The sequence below is a fragment of the Eptesicus fuscus genome, chromosome 16, assembly GCF_027574615.1.
Source record: "Eptesicus fuscus isolate TK198812 chromosome 16, DD_ASM_mEF_20220401, whole genome shotgun sequence".
In the NCBI taxonomy this organism is placed as follows: domain Eukaryota; kingdom Metazoa; phylum Chordata; class Mammalia; order Chiroptera; family Vespertilionidae; genus Eptesicus; species Eptesicus fuscus.
The window spans coordinates 37,911,334-37,929,502 of record NC_072488.1 but is presented as its reverse complement, the minus strand read 5'-3'; the positions used below and the strand labels follow the sequence as shown (position 1 = coordinate 37,929,502).

The 18,169-nt window shown below is 45.5% G+C and overlaps 2 non-coding genes across 2 annotated transcripts; both read right to left on the bottom strand.

Annotated features, from left to right (window-relative positions):
- Window positions 1-2,254: 2,254 nt before the first annotated feature.
- LOC114233733 (small nucleolar RNA U2-30) lies at window positions 2,255-2,318 on the bottom strand. Its single transcript, XR_003619886.2, has one exon. It is a non-coding gene; the product is annotated as a small nucleolar RNA U2-30 (small nucleolar RNA).
- A 598-nt stretch (window positions 2,319-2,916) lies between these two features.
- LOC114233735 (small nucleolar RNA U2-19) lies at window positions 2,917-2,996 on the bottom strand. Its single transcript, XR_003619887.2, has one exon. It is a non-coding gene; the product is annotated as a small nucleolar RNA U2-19 (small nucleolar RNA).
- Window positions 2,997-18,169: the final 15,173 nt, after the last annotated feature.

The window sequence follows — 18,169 nt, the reverse complement described above, 5'->3', positions numbered from 1 at the left end:
GCTCTTGTACTGAGCATGAAGACGATAGATAGCAAGAGCCCAGTATATCAGGTCTGCCAGCTGGTGCCCAGAGCTGGTCAGGCATTTCTGGGTTCACCACCTTCTCTGGAGCTTATCAATGTAAAGATCTTTTCTTATAAGGGCCATTTAGCCATTCAGGAGCGGCTGCCTTCTGTAACTCAAATTCCCAAAGAGGTGCAGAAAAGGAGACACTTTTTCAGGTAAAACAGTTTGCAAACTAGGAAAATGCAGCTTCAGTAGAAACCAAAACTTTGCTCACTGAGGCAAAGGAGAGGCCATCTTTTATGGAGAAAGTTCCTGCTCAGATTCCCAATTTTATGCAAATGAGATTTCCAAATTCATATAGCTCTGATTGGTCCGAATCGTGCAGTTCTGATTATTTGGTGGCATGCATTCTGATTGGTCAGTATAGATGCAAATGAGGATATAGTTGTGCAGTTCCGATTGGAAGGTGTCAGTCCATTGTTGAAAGACAAAACCAGGAACTCCCTTATAATGGTTGACTCAGATGGCAGGAGCATAGCCTGGGAAGCTAAGAGTTCAGTCTGAGGTTCTTCAGGTGTGCAGGGTACATGAGGAGCCCTGTCAGCAAATGCTGCTAGACTCTTGCTGGTCATAAAATTTGGGACCTTGGTTGACCATGGAAGGTCCATTTCAGCAAGTAAATTCCTTTTTGGGGTTCACATCAAATGAATCTTTCTTCTAGGAGTCCACACTTCTCTTCATCGAAGCAGGAGCTAGAGTCCTGAAGAAGGCAGGCATGGGGCCTGGTCAACCCCTAGCCAAGAATGGGGTGTGAGACGCTCACAAATTCTTTACGTTCATCTTCCCATGCCAGGCTCTGCTCCCCAACAAGTTTCAAGGGAGCACCTATTTTGTGCAAATCAGACTCCTTGCTCTGAGGGATTCAGAAAGAGATAAGGTGACAAGGAATTGACCATCTGGCCTTGGCCGGGTAGCTCAGCTGCTTAGAGCATTGTCCTGATAAGCCAAGGTTGTGGGTTTGATCCCTGGTCAGGGCGCATACAAGAATTAACCAATGAATGCATAAATAAGTGGAACAACAAATCAATGTTTCTCTCTCTAAAAATCAATCGATCAATCAATCAAGAAAGAAATTTATCATCTGGCAGAGGACAGGTATATGAGGTAAGGAATTAATGTCCCAAATAAAATGTAGGAGAGGAGAATCTGTCCCTCTACTCGCCTGGGTTCAATAGCTGGGTCTATGAGATAAACTGACTACAGGCAGATTAACAGGAGAAGAGGTATACAAATTTATTAATTTTTAATATTACATGGGCAGAGGCATAAAAAAAGTGAATACCCAAAAAAAGTAATGGGATTTGAAAGCTTATATGCTATCTTGGTAGGAGAAGGGCAGGGGTGATATAGATCACTTAGGGGAGAGTAAATAATTTTCAGGAAAGATGAATGGGTTCATAGAATAGGTGGGAGATAGGATAGTGTGTGACAAAGTTTGTCTGGGTGTGGAGTGGACTTCTAGTCTCCTCTCCTGTGACCAGTCTATCTCCCCATGTTGATGAAAATCCTGGGGAGAAGAAGGGAGGAAATTTATAGCAATTGAGTTCTTTTGGGGGGATCTGTCTTTAGACAGGAAAGGGGAGTTCAGAGAAAGCTTCTCTCTGCATTTGCTGTTTATCAAGAGCCTTCAGCTAAAAAAATCAATACACTCCAAGTTCTTCAAAAGCATGAATATATAATGCTTTCTGTTCACAGAGGAAGTAATCCTCAAGCTGTGTGGGGTGTTGTTCTGTTAAGGCTGCTGCATTGTTTTTATACAACTTTGGTATTCTTTTAAGTAGCAGCAAAAACATCATAAAATTTTACTAGGATCAGATGTTTACTAAGCACTCTTAATGCATTAATCTGCATAGTTGATATAAGAACCCTAAAAGGAAAGTCCTATTATTATTATTATCTCTATTTTACAGATGAGGTTAAATGCTGTTCAGAGATGTTAAATGCTATTCCTGAGATGATCCACTTGGTAAGAGAGGAACCCAGAATTTTAACGCACATTGCTCTAATTCTAAAGCACGAGTTGTTAATGCTGGACATCCAGATGGATCGACAGGCACATCGAAGGGTCCTCTGAAGATGTGGGTGCTGACTCGGGTTCCTGTACTATCCAGCCTATGGCCTTAAGTCAGTACTTTGTCCATCAAGGCTTTGGTTTCCTTCTCACTAGTTTCCTTCTACCTCCCAATTCTGAGCTCAGTTCAAGTGTAGAAACCTTCATAATTACAAAGGTTGGTAGTAAAACCTTTTCTGTCTTCAAAAAAATTTTTTTTAATTGATTTCAGAGAGGAAGGGAGAGGGAGAGAGAGAGAGAGAAACATCAATAATGAGAGAGAGTCATTGATCGGCTGCCTCTTACACACCCCACACTGGAGATCGAACCCACAACCTGAGCGCATGCCCCAACCAGGAATTGAACCATGAGCTCCTGGTTCATAAATCGAGCCACACCGGCTGGGCTAAAACCTTTACATCAGGGGTCCTCAAACTTTTTAAACAGGGGGCCAGTTCACTGCCCCTCAGACCGTTGGAGGGCCGGACTATAGTTTAAAAAAAACTATGAACAAATTCCTATGCACACTGCACATATCTTATTTTGAAGTAAAAAAACAAAACGGCAAAAACACCTGCATGTGGCCCGCGGGCCATAGTTTGAGGACGCCTGCTTTACATCATTGCTCATAGACTTTCATACACATGTCCCCCACCACTCCATCCCCCATCCGAATCTCATTCATTCATTAACAAATTCTCAGTTATCCACTGTCACCTTTACACACACACACACACACACACACACACACACACACACACACACTCCCTTATTCTTTTAAATTACTTTATGCTTTTGCTTCTCAGAACGATAGAGATCATACATCACATAGACTGGAAGGTCTTTTGATACTCAGATTTGGCTGTTTTCATTACTGATCTACTTTAGTAAGAGCAGATCTCAGAAAACCTCCCTTGTTTTAATGGTTGAACCAGATAGTTACAAATGTGCCTTCCTTTTCTTAAACTCTCTCAATCTAGGTTTTGCAAGTTCCTAAAATGAAACCATCTCATGTGTACTGTTTTTATGTGCCTAAATCCCAAAGAACATTGAGGAGGCAAGTGAGCTGCAATTGGACTCACACACTGTCTGACTTCTGGGAAGACTAAAACTAGTCCAATTTGGTGACAGGGATTGAAGGTGGGGGTACAGGGGTATGAGCCACAACCACATTTGACAAACATGCTCTAACACTTAACACATTGAGTACTAGAGTTGACGGCTTTTTCAAACAGCCCCCACATGTTAATGGTTTAGCCCAGTGGTAGGCAAACTCATTAGTCAACAGAGCCAAACATCAACAGTACAACGATTGAAATGTCTTTTGAGAGCCACATTTTTTAAACTTAAACTTCTTCTAACGCCACTTCTTCCAAATAGACTCTCCCAGGCCGTGGTATTTTGTGGAAGAGCCACACTCAAGGGGCCAAAGAGCCGCATGTGGCTCGCGAGCCGCAGGTTGCCGACCACGGGCTTAGCCCAAAGGAAAGCTCCCTTTTCACTAAGTGGACAGTCCAAGCCAAGTGTCCTAGTTCTGCGGCTCTCCTACACAGGGCTTCTCCGGAGTCCAGGCCTCTCCTGTCTGCGGTTATGTTTCATGGGTCCTCAGAGCCCTTTCCTTCCAGCTGTAGAGAATCAATCACATGAAAGGCTTTTAGGGTTCAAGAATTGACAACTCTTATTTCTCCCCCCTTCCACTGATCAGAATTGATCCCATGATCCCATCTACGTTTCTAAGATAAACTGGGATATGTAGATTTACTCTGTGCCCCAAAAGAAGCTGCCTTGATGAATACATAGTATTCTTTATAGAGGTCAATTTTAAGAAAGAAAAGTAAAGCGAGAACTTACCCAACCAGTCATGGAGACTCCCCACTGCTGTTCCCTCTGGGTTGTCAATGGCCCATTTCCCCACCATAACTGTTCAAAGTACTAACTTGAGTGTCTGCGGGTAGGAATGAAGTGGACCCTCTTTCCTTCTTTAGTTCTCGGAAGGAAGGTAATAAGACTTTCTTGAAGTGCGCAATAGTGTTACCGGTATACCAAGTCCATGTGCCCGATGCTTCGGAAGGCCAAACTCTAAACATCAGAGTTTGGCCTTTCGAAGTAAGGAAAGGTTTATTGATTAAGAAGGCACTAACCAAGCAAATGGGAGACCTAGTGCTTCTTCCAATCTGACTTCCCAAGTACAGAGTTCATGCTTCTTTTATGTCAAAGGAAGGGGAATGGGAAGGGCAATGGGTGATTGGCCACCGCAGACATCTGGGAGTCAGCAGGGGTCTGAGGAAGAGCCTGCTAGTTGGTGTGAGTTCAATCATGAGGTTCTTGCAAATCTTTGATAAATAAGCATTATTCTTGTACACACTTTCCTTATCTCCTTGGAAGAGGCACTTTCTGGTAAGGGGCTGTTCTGGTATCAGTCAGGCAGCAAGTAGAATTCCTCTAATGATGAGCATGTCTGCATGCAAGACAAAGCAGAAGCTATTAGCCTGAAGGCCGTGGGAACAAAGCAGGCGTCAACAAGAGGCGGTCAGAGAGGCTGAGTCTTTCATTCTGTTACAACAGGACCTTCTTCAGTGTCTTGTCCTGGGATCTAAGATAATAATAATGATAATAATAATAATAGTAACTAGCATTTATTGAGCACATATTATATACCAGGCATTCACACACATTATCTTAGAGTAGGAGTAAATCTCAAGGTCTGGATGAGATATGTGGAATTGAATAATTCAATTTAATGTACTTGTTGAATAAATGGCTTTAACTGCTAATTTCTATTTTAAATGCTCATTCTTCTGGCAGAAACTTAATTTCAATTGATTTTTACTTCTGCTCTATGCCAAGTTTTGTCTAAGTTCCTAGGTGATGGAGAATTGCTGGGACTTCATATCCTATAGTTCATCTAACCATAGTGGTACCTGCCATTATATCATTTGAAATGACAAAACTGAAACAATTGGAGTTTGATGTCCTTTACTCAAGGAATAAAGGCTTGTGGTTTGTGTATGTTTGGTTTCCTTGACAGGTATTTCCTGTAAGTGGGGGCTGACTTAGGTTTAGATTTGTGCTTCCACGGGCAGCCTCCATTGTGTGGGTCCCAATACACAAATGAACTTTGCCAATCTCATTGCCACACTGGATATCCCATCAGGCCCCTGCCAGGTTGCTTCTTTGCTCCATACTTCAAAGCCCTGGTTCTCCCTGCTAACTCAAAACCACCTCCACTTCATGAAGAACAAGCCACTGTTTCCAGCACCTGGAAAGAGCCAGACTTTCCCGTCACCCTCTCAGCCCTTCTGCTTGACAAATTCCTCTGTCCTGGAGCCAGGAGGCATACCATCCCCCCACCTCCCAGGAGGCAAGCGCCTTTCTCTGGGACCCTACTACCAATGTTTTGCCTCCTCTCTGCCTCTCTCCTTCCTTCTTGATAATTCTTATATGCCTAGTTCTCTGTTTTTCCATTTCTAAGATTTATGGCACAAACTTTATGCTTCAGTTATTCCAGGGTTAAATTTTACAGGTCACAAGGCCTCACTTTTACCACTCCTAAGTAGTTTTCTGGCTTTTTTGCCTTATCACTCCTCCCCTGAGGCAATAAATGCTACTGACTTCAAGATGATAAGGAAAGACTGCTGACTGAATTGGGAACAGGCCAAGGGACCCTAGAAAATATAGGGTAAAAAAAATGTGTAAATTCTCAAAATATTTTCTTGTCACAAATCTCATTTAATTCTCAATGACCACTCAACGATGCAGGTGCCATTACTTTCTCTGACAGATTAAGACAGTAGGCTGTTTTCTTACGAGTTGCCTTGCCAGGACACTTGGGTGTATGGTGAGAAAGGCGTGAAGATCATTTTGAACTGGTGCCAAGTTTGGAGAAGGGCTATTTAAAAGACATGCACTGTTACTACTCTTGTCAACGTAAGAATGTCAGAACCTGTAGCGAATCTTTATGAGTTTATTTGAGCCAAACTGATGACATATGCCAGGGAACAAGATCTCAAATGCTCCAGAGAATGACAGTTTTGCAGCTTCTTTTATGCATTTGAAATTAAGGAGGGGATGAGAGGAAGATTGGAACACGATTATGTGCTCTCTTGAGGGTTAATGCCCACTTGGAGGGTTATTACTTCTGATATTTCAAAGGTGTGTTAACCTAGATGCACAGGAACAATGGATAGGGCTGGCTTAAAACCTCACACTAAAGAAGTTATAGGCCGGGGGCATGACCACCCACCATGACCTGCCCAGTTAGGAATTTTTGATCTGTTCATCCTGTGAGGTTACTTTCCATAGAACCCCTCTCCACTTTTTTTGCCCACACTTTTTTTATTTTTATTTTATTGATTTTTTACAGAGAGGAAAGGAGAGGGATAGAGAGTTAGAAACATCGATGAGAGAGAAACATCGATCAGCTGCCTCCTGCACACCTCCTATTGGGGATGTGCCCACAACCAAGGTACATGCCCTTGATCAGAATCAAACCTGGGACCTTTCAGTCTGCAGGCCGACACTCTATCCACTGAGCCAAACCGGTTAAGGCATTGCCCACACTTTAAGTGCCAGCACAAACTAACTAATTTGAAATCTTGTCTAATGGAGACAAGGCTTAGACTTTCTTTAACAAATACCTAAGGCACACTTGAAATTTGTACAAAGCCTATTATTTGGAATGGTTAAAACAATAGGTGTTAGGACTATCCTCTTAAGTTAAATTCCCTCTTGCGATCTCTTCTAATGATTAGCTTATTAGGAAAATCCTTCTATTTACCAACAGTGTGACTGTAACATTTGCTTCATCATTCAATAAATATTGATTGAGCCATTTAGAGGCCCATGTCTAAAGAATAATTAGGTTTTAAACTCTCCAATTTGATGCGTTTAGAATCTTTAAGCTGCCTCCTTTTTTTTCTTAAATTTTTATTTCTTCTTTTTTTTAAAAAAAAATCTTTATTGTTGAAAGTATTACATAGGTCCTCCTTTTTCCTTCATTAACCTCTTCCAGCCCACTCCAGTCCTCCCCCCCCCCCCCCGCCCCCGCCCAGGCTCTCACCACCCCATTGTCTGTGCCCAAGGGTTATGCATAGATGCATACAAGTTCATTGGTTGATCTCTTCCCGCCCACTCTCCCCCTGCCTCCTCTTCTTGACTCTAAAATATTTTTCTCAAATTTAGTGGTAAAGTTTCTCTATTCATTGAAGCAGGAGGCTCTGCACTGAAGGTGGAGCCTGGAAACCCCTCACAGGAGAGGGGTTTCCAGGGAAGAGGTGCTTAGAGTGAAAGGGGGGAGAAGGCAGTGCAGGGCACAGCACAGGCACCAAGGAAATGTGTGAGGAATGAATGAAAGCTGCAATGGTACTGAAGGAATGAAGCACCCTCTCCTCCCCTCTTGGGAGCAAACCTCAATTTTCCATAGAATGTTCCCTCACTGACCTGTATGACAGAACCTTGGTGCTCCAGGATGATTGAGCTTTTCTTATACACCCCGGGGAAGCCCATTCATAACTTAATCTTATAGCCCCAGATAACACAGCAGAGAAACCTGGAGAAGCACTGGCCACAACAGCAGAGATGAACCAAAGACGGGTGTGCAGATGGGTCTTTGAGGAGGGTAGGTTACCGTAGGGACAGTGGCCAAGGGACGAGGGTCAGGAGAATGTGGCCGGGGGTGGGGGTGGGGTGGGGGAGAAGGGGGAAGAGGGTGTTATTTCTAAAAGGAAACATGGTAATGTTATGTTTAAAGCTCACAGTCCTTTCCTCAGATTCCAAATAGTATTTCTTTTTTTTATCTTTTACTTTTATTGATTTCAGAGAGGGAGAGAGAGATAGAAACATCAATGATGAGAATCATTGATCGGCTGCCTCCTGCATGCCCCACATGTGCCCTGACTGGAATTGAACTGTGACCTTCTGGTTCATAGGTCAATGCTCAACCACTGAGCCATGCCAGCCAGGCCACACTGGCTTCTTTATCAAGAGGAATCTAAGTGGTGTTGATATTGTCACCCAGCTTTCTTTTCCAACACCAGGGTCAATAGTGGCCATTTCCAATAGTTAAACAGGCTCATAATTAAGCCTATAGGTGACTAATGGAAGGAATCAGGCCAACCTGGGTTCAAGTTCTGGCTTCACCACTCTCTAGATTTGATAGATTAATGAGAGCTACAAATTCTTCTCTACTTCCCCTGGCATTGAGAGATGGAGCCTATTCCCCTTCTCCTTTAATCTAGGCTGGGCCTGTGATTCACCCTGACCAAGAGGTTGCAGCAGAAGTGATGCTAGGACAGAAGATTTGCAGTTTCTGTCTGGGTCTCTCAGAATACTTGTTCTTGGGACACCTGCTCTGAGAGAGGCCCCATGTAGCCACTCTGGGTGACAACCCAGCCAGCATTTGTTCAACAAAGTTGTGCTTGGACATCCAGTTCAGTAGAGCCTTAAGATTACCAGCCACAGCCCACATCTAGGTGCAACACATGAGAGACCCCACGTGAGAATCACCCAACTGAGCTCCAGAGAATCCTAAGCAATGATAGTAAAGCATTCTTTTAAGCCATAACATATTGGGGGTGTGTATAGAGTATGACCTAGAGGTTTGGTTTCCTTCCGTAAATCTATTTCATAGAGTTATTGTGACAGGAAGGAGTAGAGTAATGGTTGGAGTGCCCAGCACAGTGCCTGGCACACAATAGGCTGCCAATCAATGCCAGGCCCTTCCTGCCCTGCTGCAGGAGGGTATAAATCCCAGGTGCGAGGGAATTTTGGCTGCTGCTTTGAACTTCCTGGGCAAACACCCAACTTTCCTCAAAGGGAATGCCCAAGATCACATTGGAAAATGGGGTTGGAAAGGCCTTGATTTTTTTTTTTTTTTCTTTCTGGGGCAACCTGTGACTCTTTAGGAAACATGTCACCACCACATATCAGGAAATTCAGGAAATTTGTTTGTTTTTTTTCTTTCTCTTCAATGAAAGGATCAACTAATTGTCTTCACCTCTTAAAAAAAATTTTTTTTTAATAAAAAGAACTATGCCCGCTCATATTGAAAACTACGGGCATGAAATAAAACAGCTTCTGTTCAGTTTCCCAGCCAGCAGGTTTTCTTCAACACCACAGCCCTGGGGAGCCACAGCCTGCACAGCGGGTGACTTTGTTGAACAGATGAACAACTGTGGTTTAATCTGTTTGGGGGGAAAAAAAAGAAAAAGTCCTGGAGCAATTGATAAACAAGAGGCTGAGGTCAGTGTGAAGGAAGAGTAAATGAGGCCACATTGGGAAACGTGGAAACTTAAGCCTCTTTCATCCCCTGTGCTGGACTAGGCGGGTGAGTAATAGCCAGGACTAATCTGCTGGGAAAGGGGCTGAGAACCTCTGTGATTGCGTGAATTTGGAGTTATGTCTTCATTATTTTTCAAAGTTATTTTAAAATGTATTTCATATTATTTGTTTATTTTATTTATTATTCAAAATTAGTTTAACACATTAGTATTGGAGTACATAACAGAAAAGTGCACGAATCATAAATATAGATGAATGAGCATTCACCAATTGAACACCTCATGCAACCAGCACCCAGGTCAAGAACAGAACATTAGTAGCACCCCAAAAGCCCTCTACCTCATGTGTCCCCATAAGGAGAATCACTATCTTGACTCATTTTTTTTTATTTCTTATTATTTTTTAATATATTTTTATTGATTTCAGAGAGGAAGGGAGAGGGAGATGAGAGAGAATCATTGATGGGCTGCCTTCTGCATGCCCCCTACTGGGGATCTAGCCCACAACCCAGGCATATGCCCTTGACCAGACTCGAACCCGGGCCATAGGCCGATGATGTATCCATTGAGCCAAACTGGTGAGGGCTCACTATCCTGACTTATAACTCCATTATTATCTTTAACTAGAGGCCCAGTGCATGATTGAATCATGCACATGTAGGGTCCCCTACACGCTTTCGTTTTCGATCATGGGGGAGCTGGGTGCCTTTCGATCATGGCTGGTGCCTGAGCGGACAAGCACCCAGTTCCCATGCTTTTGCTTTTGATCGCTGGTGCACCAGGCCTTTCAGAAGCCTCCAGCGCAGCGGAGGCACCCAGCTCCCCTGTTTTTGATGGCTCGCTGCCCCAGAGGCCCCTTCTCTGCCGCAGCACAGCCATGGCAGCAGACGCTGAGCTCGAGCCGCCACTGGCATCGCGAGCTCAGCGTCCCGCTGGTCCAATCGGCCATCCTGGCCACCCCGAGTCCTGCCCCCCAGCGCCTCCTGGCCAATCGCGGGCATAGCGAAGGTATGGTCAATTTGCATATTTGTCTATTATTAGGTAGGATAGCTTATACACATTCATGTGTATTCTTTTAGAGACATTCTATACATCTGCAAGACTATGGGCATGTTATTATTTTGCACAAATGTACTAAAATGTATTTGCACACTCTGTAGGATATTCTGGCTTTTTTTTTTTCCCACATTTATTTTGATCATCATCCCATACCCATACATAGAAAGCAGCCAGGTTTCTTTAGTGGTCACATAGTATTCCATAGTCTGAATGTACCACAATTCATTCAATCGTATTAAAAGGCAACGAGGTTGTGTCCAACCATTTTGGAGCTGACTTTAAAACAAAGTATTCTTGCCCTGGCCAGGGCGCTCAGTTGGCTAGAATGTCGTCCCCGATACACCAAGGTTGCAAGTTCAATCCCGGGTCAGGGCACATACAACAACCAACCAATGAATGCATCAATAAGTGGAACCACAAATCAGTGTTTCTCTCTCTGTGTGTCCCTTCCTTTCTCTATAAAATCAATAACAGTTTAAAAAAGTATTCATGAGGTGTCTTTGTTGTCCTTTAGATTTAAGATGATAAAAAGGCACTGCTTTCTGGAAGCCTTAAAAATACTACTGTAGTTCTCACTGTATCCTGACATGTGTTGGGTGTGGTGCCACCTGTGGTGGTCGCCTATTTTATTGCCTTGTCCTGTTGGAACTCAGTTGTTTCATGTTTGACTATGTATCCAGGAAGTGGAAATAATGTCCCCGACACCCCCACTTCCTTTTCTGGCAAATCGGTGTCCGGTGAATGAGTCCAATACTTTCACCCACCCCCTTCCTTCAGGCAGCTGCTTCCCCAGCATTGTTCCGGCTAAAATCTGGAGATTTTGGAAGATGGCTCTCATGAGCATTTCCAGACAGGACTAGTTGAGGGAACTATTGTTCATTTTGATTAAACCAAGCCTTCCCCTTCTGCCTGCCTCGTACTCCTTCTGTGGGTTCTTTTCATCCATACTTCCAACCCGGGCCCTAGTCTGTGCTTGTTCCCTGCTCTGAGCTCAGATCTCAGAATCATTCAGACTTAGTGTGAGTTCGAGCCAGTACCAACTTTTTTCTTCTAGTGGTATTTGCCCTTAAAATTTCTTACCATAATTATAGAACAAAAGGCTTGTCTCCTTAAGACTTTTTGATTCCCTCACAGCAGGAACTGTTGTATATTTGGGGATTGGGGTGATCTCCTCACCTCCCTCTTTCACTCCCAGAATCTTGCCTGTCCTTTCCCAGCTCTCAGAGGTCAGGCCAGAAGGGGCAGGAGTGGTCGAGTGTCACAGCGTCTGCTACCTATAACAGAGGAGCAACTACCACTAGCTTGTGCAAAGGGGTGCTAAGACGGAGCTGCAGAAACATGTCCTCCAAAGCGGGGTCACAGTCAAATGTCAGGGACCCTGGATTGGGGGGGGACAGGAAAATAAGTCCTCAGGGGCCTACCACCAGGAAGTTGAGGATCACAGGATCTCCTCTCGGAACTGGTAACCACACACCTTTTCTGGGCCTCAGGGAAGGCAATGACGGTAAGCCCTGGTAGAGCTATAATAAAGATGAAATGAGCTGATATATAACCAGGGTAAGGGCTCTGTAAATGTTAGCACTAATTATTATGCGAGGTGGGCCAGACATCGCGGCCCCACTTCCAGATTAGCTCTGTGACTGCTGCTAACTTGTCTGACGTGGTCTGTTCTCCCAACTGGGCCCGAGGGGCCAGCTCAGACCCTTTCTCCTGAGCCATCTGCTGAGTCACCGCAGACCCCTTCACACTCCTTCCCTCATGCCCGCTGCCCGGGCCGGGAAGCCTTCGTTCTTCTCCGCAGGATCGTCACCGCCTCACCCTCCTTTCATGAGAGGCAAAGACCCACCGCACACCGGAGGGGGAGAAGCTTCCTTGCCTAGTTCTTGTGTCTCTTTTGTCCCCAGTCGTTGCGTTGTCCAATCTATTTCTAAACTCTCAACTCCGGGGTCTCCCTGCCCACCCTTTGTGTGTCCTGAGGACATAGTCTGGTGGTAGAAGAGAAGGATGCACAAGCCTGACACTTGGTGAGCTCTGCTGAGATCAGTGACAGCTAACCCACATCTGTCCTTGGCACCCATGCCAGTGCAGGAAGATAAGGGCCTGGAACTGAACACGTTACCACTGTGAGGCCCTACTAAGCACCTTCAACTGCTCGATGAACTTTGCATTTTACTCTTTCGTTGAATCCTCACAGCAGCCTGCTGACGTAGGTAGTAGGACCAGTCTGTAGACTTCCAAACTGAGGCTCAGGAGAGGCATATTAAAGTCTCATCACTGCTAAGTGGCAGAAATGGGACTTGAACCCAGGTCTGCCTGACCCCAGGGCCCATGCATGTTAAAGAAAATTGGAGCCCGTGGGACTAGTAATAATGTTTTACATTCTGTTTTGTATCTGGATCAAGTAGCCTAAGATGCGGTGTTTTCTTCTTTTGAACTTGGCATGCACAATGTCTTCACCGAGGCTAGCAAGCTTGGTCTTGTTCATGCATAGATTTGATTTTGAAATATCCACATTGTAGGCATTCGAAAGTAGTTTTGCTGAGGCACCAAACTTCTGAAATACATTCCTCCATAAATAAATCTCCCAGAGGAGAGCAGGTTTTAGGGAAAATGTGTCCAGGGCCTCCCCACCTGCAGCGAGGGGCTCATCAGGACAGAAGCACATCACAAAAGGTGCTGACTAGACAAGCAGTGGATGGAAAAATGGAGCCTCATTGTGGGACCTTCTAAAATGGCTTGAGAGTTTTATTCAAAGCGAGCAACACTCACCTCCATGGTTAACCCAGAGAAAGCACTCAGCAACCTTTGTTTGCAGCTCCCAAATTGTCAGAGATTTATGAAATGTTTAAGTGAAGGTTCAATCTTACCTTCTGCCTAAAGTCTTCCCAACCTGTTCTCCTCAAGGTTTATACTATTGCCCCTCTGAATGTTTGCCTGAAGCTCATTTGAGCGTAGTCTGCCTAATGACATCTCTAGTTTTCTAGTATGAAACAGAGGGACTGCACTGGGTTGAGTAGTGTGCCCCCCAAATTCATGTCCACCCAGAACTTCAGGATGTGACTTTATTTGGAAACTAGAGGCCCGGTGCATGAAATTCTTATGGCGGGGAGGTGGGTATCTCAGCCCAGCCTGCACCCTCTCACAATCCGGAACCCCTTGGCCATCCCTCTTGCAATCTGGGACCACTGGCTCCTAACTGCTTGCCTGCCTGCCTGATTGCCCCTAACTACTCTCCTGCCTGCCTGATCGCCCCTAACCACTTCTGCCTGCCTGCCTGATTGCCCCTAACCACTCTGCCTGCCTGCCTGATCACTCCTAACCCCTCTGCCTGCCTGCCTGATCACCCCTAACTGCTCACCTGCCTGCCTGATCACCCTAACCGCCTCTGCCTCAGCCCCCACCTGCTGCAGAGAAGGTCTGGAAGGATGTCTGGAAGGTCGTTTGGCTGTCTGGTCTAATTAGCATATTACACTTTTATTATTATAGACTAGAGGCCCGGTGCATGAAATTCGTGCACAGAGGGGGGTTGTCTCTCAGCCCAGCCTGTACCCTCTCCAATCTGGGACACCTCGAGGGATGTCCGACTGCCCTCTCACAATCCAGGACTGCTGGCTCCCAACTGCTTGCCTGCCTGCCTGCCTTCCTGATTGCCCCTAACCGCTTCTGCCTGCCAGCCTGATCACCCCCTAACCACTCTGCTGCCAGCCTGTTTGCCCCCAACTTCCCTCCTCTGTAGGCCTGGTCACTCCTAACTGCCCTCTCCTGCAGGGTTGATCACCTCCAACTGCCCTCCCTTGCAGGCCTGGTCCCTCTCAACTGCCCTCCCTTGCAGGCCTGGTCCTTCTCAACTGCCCTCCCTTGCAGGCCAGGTGCCTCCCAACTGCCCTCTCCTGCTGGCCATCTGTGGTGGCCATATTGTGTCCACATGGGGGCAGGATCTTTGACCACATGGGGGCAGCTATGTTGTGTGTTGCAGTGATGATCAATCTGCATATTACTCTTTTATTAGATAGGATAGAGGCCTGGTACAGGGGTGGGGGCCAGCTGGTTTGCCCTGAAGGGCGTCCCGGATCAGGTGGAGGTTCCCTTGGGGTCTGGGACGGCTTGAGCGAGGGGCCTGTGGTGGTTTGCAGGCCGGCCACGCCCCCTAGTAACCCAAATGGAGGCCCTGGTATCTGGAATTTATTTTCCTTCTACAATTGAAACTTTGTAGCCTGGAGCGGAGCCAAGCCTGGGGCTCCCTCCAAGGACGGCAGCCATTTCTGTTGGGATTATAATTGAAACTTTGTTGCCTTAAGCAGTTGGGTCTGGCCAGGGTGTTCAGAAAGCTTTGCTTCCCCTGTTGCCGGCGGCAACCCTGGCCTGCTCTCTCAAGCTCCATTCTGCCGCCATTTGTTTGAATTTGTTTACCTTCTATAATTGAAACTTTGTAGCTTGAGTGGAGGCTTAGGCCTGGCAAGGGCAGGCAGAAAGCTTGACTTCCTCTGTTACCTAGGAAACCTTGCTCTCTGTGGCTGTAGCCATCTTGGTTTGGGTTAATTTGCATACTCGCTTTGATTGGATGGTGGGTGTGGCTTGTGGGCATGTCGGATGGATGGTCAATTTGCATATTTGTCTATTATTAGATAGGATAGTCTTTGCAGATATGATTAGTTGAGATGAGGGTGGACCCTAAAGTCTGATGACTGGTATCCTCCTAAGAGAAAGAAAAGGGACAATCAGACACATAGACACAAACAAAGACTGTGCCATTGGAGGCAGAGATCAGACAGATGTGTCTACAAACTAAGGAACACCAAGGGTTGCCAGGAACCCCAGAAGCTAGGAAGAGGTGAGGAAGAATTCTCCCCCAGAGCCCTCAGAAGAAGCAGGGTCCTCCTGACACCTTGATTTCAGACTCTGACCTCCAGAACTGTGAGACAATACATTTCTGTTGTTTTGAGTCACCCAGTTTGTGGTCATTTGTTAGGGCAGCCCTTGGGAATTACTACAGGGACTCTCATTTGCCTCTTTGAGTAAAAAGCTGCCTTTATTATGAATATTTCCATGGGCTTTGTCATGTTTTTAAACAAGGTTCTGGGCCTCAGTTTTCTCACCTAAAGATTGTGTCTCAGTCAGGCTATTGCTGCATTAAAACCACTCCACAACTCAGTGGCATAAAACAACAAGCTCGTGTCACCAGGCTCACAGGTCGATGGGTGGCTGTGTGACTCTGATCCACATGTCTCTTGCTCTTCTGTGACCTTCAGGCCTCCTGGCCATTTTCTTATGGCAATGGCAGAAGCCCCAGAAGGGAAGTCTCACTATGTAAGCACATTTAAAGACTCTGTGTGTGTCGTGTCTGCTAACATCCCATTGGCTAAATCAAATCACAAGGCCAAGCCCAGCATCAATGGCATGGGAAGTACACTCTGCTCATAGTGAGGGGGAAAAGGATTGAATATTTATTCAACAATATCCCAACTGTCACAGATGGATAATACCTACTGCTATAGACTGAATGTTTGTGCCCCTCCACCCCACACTAATTCGTATGTTAAAACCTAATCCCAATGTAATGGTATTTTCAGTTAGGGTCTTTGGGGAGGTGATTAGGTCATAAAGGTAGAGTCCTTATAAATGGGATTAGTACCCTTGTAAAAGAGACCCCAGAGAGCTCCTTCACCCTTTCCTCCATGTAAACACACAGTGAAAGATGGCCATCTATGAACAAGGAAGCCAGTCCTCACCAGACGTGGCATCTAGGACTTCTCAGCCTCTAAAACTGTGAGAAATAAACTTCTGTTTGTTTATAAGCTACTTCATTTTTGTTATAGCAGCCAAAATGGACCAAGACACCATTTAGCAGAGTTATTGAGGAGTTTATACATGAATAACTTAGTATAATAATAATCAACACATATTGAATGCTTATGTTTGGCATGCTCCTTTCTAAGTGTTTTTCAAGAGATTTGGCTCTCTATCGAAGTATGAAAAACAATCCTAACACTTGGGGGCTTAGAACAACAACCACTTTATTTGCTCACATTTCTGTTGGTCAGGAACCCAGGCAGGATCAGTTGGATGGTTCTATTCTACGTATGTCAGCTGGGGCCATTTATTCTACCGCATTCAGCTGGTGGCTAGGCTGGGCTGGAAGGACCAGAAGGCTTCACTCACTTGTCTGGCAACTTGGCGCTCCCCCGCGTGGAAGCTTGGGCTTCCTCACAGCATGGTGACTTGGCATAGTTGGACTGCATACATGACAGCTGACTTCCAAAGGGGTGAAATTAGAAGCTGCAGGTCTCTTAAGGCCCAGTCTTAGATATTACACAGCATAATTCTGCCCCATTCTATTGGCTAGTATTAGTTTCCTATTGTGGCTGCAAAAAAACTACCAGAAATTTAGTGGCCTAAAACAATGCCAATTTATTATCTTACAGTTTTGGAGGTCAGAAATGTAAAATAAAATTCACTGGGCTAAAACCATGGTGTCCGCAGGGCTGTGATCTTTGCTGAGAGCTCTAGAGGAGAATTCATTTTCTAGCCTTTTCTGTTTTCTGGAGGCTGTCCACATTACCGGGCTAGTGGCCCCTTCAATCTTCAAAGACAGAAATGGCTGGTCAAGTCTTTCTCTTCTCGTGTCCCTCTGACTCTGACTCTCCTGCCTCCCTCTTCATTTCTAAAGACCCCTCTCATTTCATCCAGGATAATCTTCCCACCTCAAGGGCATCTGATTAGCAACCTCTAATTCCCCTTTGTTATGAACATAATATATTCACAGGCTCTGGATATTAGGACAAGGACATATTGGGGAGAGGGTGTCATTATTCTGCCAATCACATGACCGAAACCAGTGACAGGAACAGCCAGGCTCACAGGGAGAGTCAGTAGACCCCACTATTTAATGGGAGGAGGAGTAAACCACTGGTGGCTTTCTGTAACCTATCCCAACATGCATTAACCCATTCAGCCGTCACCACAGCCCCGGAGGCAGGCACTAGGATCCACATTTGAAAGTAGGAAATAGAGCAGAGGTGTTACTGCCAGGGCTAAGGTCAGCTAGCTGGCAAGTGGGAGAGCTGGGTTTCCAATCTAGGCCCTTTGGCAGCCGAGCCAGAGCCCTGTGGTGCCTGGTATGCCTGGTGCTCAGCAGATGTTTGCTTCCTCCTTCATTGATCCTGTTTTTTCAGCTCCTTAAGGGCAGAAGCTGGCACACCCCTGCACCCCATGATACACATGAATCTCTCGGGCATATACTCACATGCCCATAGGCTGGTGGTCAAGTCCCCTTAATTAACAGGATGGTGGAGGGATACCCATTTAAGTCAATATGAATTCAGTTTTAATTTTCTGACCATGTCCTTACTGATTATTCATTTTCTTGTGATTGCTCTCTACTTGGGTTCTAACCTGTTCATTGAATTGCCACCCAACTTCGACACTATTTTGGTGTTTGGACTCAAACCTACTTTTGGCTGCTAGTCCTTATTCTCAGAGGTTGTCATAGTAATATCTGGGCCCCTTCACCTCTGTGCGACCCCCAGCCCCAGCATTCCTACCCCCACCCCAGGCCCACACTGCTCCCCCAGAGCAAACCTCTGTTCTGCTCAGCTGGGACATCACATAGCTCAGGTCTGGGGCCCAGACTAGACAGGTATGGGGCAGCATTCAAAATCAGCATCTTGTCTGAATACATTCAAACTCAGGTGGGTTTTGAAGTCAATGTGTGGAGCAC